Source organism: Calidris pugnax, unplaced genomic scaffold (assembly GCF_001431845.1).
Source record: "Calidris pugnax isolate Ruff unplaced genomic scaffold, ASM143184v1 scaffold24, whole genome shotgun sequence".
NCBI lineage: Eukaryota > Metazoa > Chordata > Aves > Charadriiformes > Scolopacidae > Calidris > Calidris pugnax.
In genome coordinates this window covers 7,412,119-7,417,422 of record NW_015090922.1, presented here as the reverse complement: position 1 = coordinate 7,417,422, position 5,304 = coordinate 7,412,119, and positions in this window count along the sequence as shown.

Below are 5,304 nucleotides of genomic sequence, written 5' to 3'. Positions count from 1 at the left end.
GCCTGCCCATGGGAAAAGGAGGGAATGAATTCCTTTGCTTGTGTGTGCAGCTTTTGCTTTACCTACTAAACTGTCTTTATCTCAACCCATGAGTTTTTCTTATTTTTCCAGTTCTTCTCTCCATCCCACTGGGAAGGGGGGAGAAGTGAGTGAGCAGCTGCGTGGTCCTACTTGCCGGCTGGAGTTAAGTCACGACACTTTCCCACTGACTGGATTTTGTCTGCCTCCAGCTTTCCAGAAATGCAAATGTCTTCTTGGAAAATAGGAGATACCATCTTCAATGCTTGATTTAATTACTAGCAGTCAGTGCACAAAGCAGGGAAGAGAGTAAACAAATCTCAGTGTGGAGCCTTTCCATACATAGAACATACATTTTGCATAAACGTATAAGTCAACTCCTGTGCCTTATGGAAACACATATCCAAGGCTCTTGCATGAACCTTATTGCTTGCTCATTAAATTAGTCTTAAGCAACAGTCATCACAGTAACAGGTCTGCAATAACTGACACCCAACTTCAGCTTTGAGACATATATTCACAGCAGTGATGCAAGAACATAGGCTCCCATTTCAAAGAAATGTGGGGTGGTTTTTTGTTTTTTTTTTTCCTTTTTTTTTCTTTTTTTAATTGAAATACTGTGATCTTTCTAGGAAAAAAGTCTATGTCTATCTTGTGTCCCGATTCTGGAAGATATAGCTGTTAATAAAGCACTTTGGATTAACAACATTTAGTCCTTTCACAAAAGCACAATGCTTTAAAGTAGTTAATAATTATTTTAAAATTATTTTTATAGGAATCATAATTAAAAGAAATCAATCCAACCCCAACCATGACAGAACACCTTACAAAGAGCCAGAAATGGATTCTCAGTTGTAATACAACCCATTCAGTTGTCAGGTTGAGGCACAGGAGCCCTGTTGTTTCCGTTGGTTTTTTCCCCGTTTAACAGTTTTAGCTTTTTTAACCTGCAGATGATGCAGCAATTAGAAGAAATAAGTATAATTAACTGTTAGCAAAATGTCTTTTCTTTCCCTCCTGGCTTGCAAACCTCAAAGTATTAAAAACAAACCCTGTCATACTACATGTCCTAGGTGGGTGCCACACTTGCGCGTTACCGGGTCACCATAACACATGCTTCCATACCAAGCAAGGGTTATTGCCATACCCCGGAGCCTTCCACACAGCGCTGTGAAGAGGGGACTTTCTGCTCCTGCAGTTTTGGTCACTCGGCCATGGCTCTGGCCTTCCTTACTCTGCAGCTTACTCCTGACTCATCTTCTGAGCTTACAAAATACGAGATAAAAATAGATTATTGTTCTATCTAAATTCCCATAATCCTTGTGCTCATTAAAAATAAAGTCATGTAACTGTTCTTAGTCAGGATTGCACTAATTAGTGCAATTGGCACTTTTGACCTTGTGATATCTACCCTTAATACACTCAGGTTTGCCGTGCTGCCTGCGTTACCATACACAGCAGATATAATACCTCCTTACACAACAAAGTGCTGGAGAGAGTACAGGCAAACCAGAAAATAAAGGTCAAGAGCTTTCTGCATAGTAATATGTCATTTTTTCCACCTACTCATCCTTTGGCTTAAATTAATATTTTGGATTTATTTTCATGTAATAAATTGAAGGGCCACAAATGAAAATCATAGGCCACTTTTTCCTAGATCCTTTAGGGAGACAGAGGTGGTTCCCCCAAGAGCCCTCAAGCGGCAGCTCTGGTTCAGGGAGCAGCATGTTGTTGCTACAAACAACTCCTTGGGTCTCAAAGATTTCAGGGAGATACCAGCAGAAGCTTATTAAACTTAACTTCATTTGAGTATGTTTTCGTTTTGTTTTTTTAAAGACAGGCAGGCTACGATGAAGGAAGTAAATTCCCTGTTTGCTCACTTTACCTTATGGAACAGCTTTATCTTTTTATTCGTCTTCTGCGCAATGAAATTAAATGTGTGTATTTTTGTGCAGGAAATTAAAAACATTAGGCAGTAGATTTTTTGCTGTAGCTGCTAACATATTTACTGTGTGATTTATATATGTTTCACTGGAGTCAGGAAATCACTAATGGTAAATCCATTAATAAGTCTAATCCTCTCACCATCAAGCTGTAATTGAATAAGTATTTAAATAAGTTATACTGATAGGACAATCAATTCTCTGGATGTTATAATAAAAAGCAGGAGGAGCTTAACTATGCAGGTGATGGATCTACCAGAAAGACAACAGACATTTAAATAGTTCAGAGAAGTCCTCAGTTATGGTAGGCGGGCAGGAAAGGTAGAGAAAAAAACTACATCAGAAATTTTTTTGTTTTGTTTAAATCTCTCACAACACAAGAGAGAAGGAACAACCAATTCAAAGATAGAACATTTATAACTAATTAAGCTTTTTCTGAAACAAAGGGGAGTTTTGAAAGAGTTTGTAAGGGGCCTGCAGGATTCACAAACCTCCCCAAACTCAAAACTGTACCAGGACAACAAAGCAAAACTGACACTGAGGCGGCAAACGAAATGGAAAACAAAATAGGGATATAAATTTCAGTGGGCCAGGACAGAAGCCAGCTTCTAATAGAAGGGTTAGCAAGAAAATTCCTATATATAGCAAGGTTATTCAATGCTTGTCCACTCCAGGGATCCTTACAATTTTCCCCGAGGCAGTTGTCCTGGCTATTCTGGGTGAGGATAATGGCTCAGACGTATCTGGGGCCGGATTCTCTGTGCAGCTCCCATCATCTGTGTTTACATAATGAAGGGAGGCATTTTAATAGTTACTCCAAATATGAAAATTACCAAGCAGTCTGAAAAATCAGTATTGTATTTGGTGCTATTTCTTGCAGAATCAGGGTCTTCATAAGCCCGGAGCAGAAAACAGAAACCTTGTGTTGAGAAGTTAAAAGCCAAAAGAAAGAACTGGCCATCTAGCTGTTAATACAATTATAAGCTTCACAGATTTCAGGCCAAAAAACCTCATGACAATTATCCAGTCTAGTTACCTGCATAATGCAGGTCACAACCCTCCGCTGTAATTAGGCTAAACACTACCTTCTATTTCAGCTCTGTAATAAAATATTTAAGACGACAGCTTTGATTTCAAGACTCAAGGGATGGAGAACCAAACACAAACCCAAGCGGGGGCTTTCCCCCGCTCCTCAGTCTGAGCTCGGCCATGTTCTGTGCTGAACTGCTGCACCTTAAACCCTTTTCTCCATACTGGAGTCCACAGCTGGTGGTACCTGCCAAGTACTCGTACATACGAGATTCGTGTTTTGCTTACCCTTGGATAAACTAAGCAGTCTAGACTTTATTCTTCCACTAAAAGAAGTTTTTCCAGATTACCCTTGTACCTTTAACTGGTTCTGTCTGGGGTTCTTAATGGCTGGGCTGGTACAGCTTCATTTCGTGTGGGTTCATGTAAGGTTTATGCAATGACCGGTGCTAAAAATCAATCTTGATCTAGATCCTTCCCTCAGCACAACCAAGAGACTTGTGTAAGGGCCACAGGGCAGTAGGTGTTAGCGGCAACCTCTGCAGACTCTCCTCCCGTGCACGTTCTTCTGGCTGCTTAGCAAACATACTGCTCTTCTGAACCTTCGAGTGCAGACATAAAACACACACCACACCTCATTAGTATTATCTTGGGGCAATGGCTGGGGCAACAAACCCCACCAACTACAACTTTAAGTGAGAAAGGAATCAATACAGAATAAACAGAAGTGGGAGAAAATTAATTTGCCAGAAATTAATCCAGCACTGGTTAATCGACATTGTTTCAGCAAATGTTACTCCAGGCCTGTGGGCAATTAACAGAACTTAGTTTTAAGACTCTACTGGTCTATTAGAAGAGTATTTATACTCTTATTTTTGTCATCAGTTTTGACTAGGAAACTTCCCAGAAAAAGAAATCCACCCTAATTATAGCATATGAGATTCAGCTGTGAAGACTCTTAAAATTGTGCTGGTCAAGCATACGGCCCATAAGCGATGGGCTGCGGTGTCACAGAGCAGAGCACTGCACATAAAACCTTCCCCTGCTTTTACCAGCTGCGAGGGAGGGTTTAGTCAAAGCAGTGGGAAAAGCCCTCCCAAGCTATCAGTTCTGTTCTACAGATTTTAAATTTGCCATTTTCACTGCAGGAAAATTACTGTCTTGTCCAGTGGAGGGAGTTTTCTTTCTTTCTCCGAGTCTGAAGTTGGAGCTTCTCACCTTTTGCGTGATGGAGTCTGATGCTTCTGAAGGGAGAGCCAGTGAATGATTCTTCACTAAAAATCAACCAAGGCTGTGGGCAAGGGAAAAAAAGAAGATCCAGGGTGCAGCAATCACAAGATGAGTTAGAGCCATAGCTCAGAGCTAGGAGTGTGCAGTCCCACCAAAGACAAGCCAGCTGGAAGGAGCAGTGAGCAGCCACCCCTCCCAAGCGAAGGAAACCTTATGAAGGGACTGGGCAGCATTTATTTCAGCTCTCAGCTGGCCATGCCTGGCCTAGAAACAAGGACACTGCGGGCAGGCAAAGACTGCCTTAGAAACTCTTCCATCCCACCTAGCCATTTTGAGTCCATATTCAATGTATGGTCTCACTAGCACTGCAGACAGAAATCCTGCTGCCCTCTGCCCCTATGCAGCCAAAGGGTCAAATCTGCCCTTTCACTTATTCCTATGTATTTATGTACAATGGAAACTCATGGGCAGCCATCAGTTGCCACAGTCTCTCAGTTTTTTTCAACGTCACTGTCTTCTGGATAATTTCTCTTCCTCGTAGACTCTTTGTCTACTCCTTATGCCTAGATACCCTTCTGTTTGCCTCTGTTACGATGCTTACTGTCAAAAAATAAATCAACAAGAGATATTTCTTTGTAAACAGGGGTGTGCACACATGACATTCACTTACCTTTTCTTACTTGCTGCCTCAGCTGAAATGAGCGATATTTAAAAATGCAGAGCATCCTTTCAGAAAACCTGCGACAGTTACAAGAAGAGTAAAAATACAAGATAAAAGTCCTGAGAGATAAAAATTTATTTATATCTGATCAGCGTGTCATGATATGGTCACAACTCGTACAGCTGACATTCTCAAAGCCAAAAGAGGGTTGTTTTTCGTTTTTTTCGTTTTAAAAATACATTTTTCTTTCCAGCAGGAAGGATTTTTTACAACAAACATTTCATACTGGGCAGGAATTAAAAACAATGGCTTTTTCGATATGACAACACGGCTGGTAAGCACTGGATCCCCCACCAGTGCCTTGTATTCAGATTTCAAGTTTTCCCTCCCACTTTTTCCCTCCCTGATTCCCCCCCCCCCCCC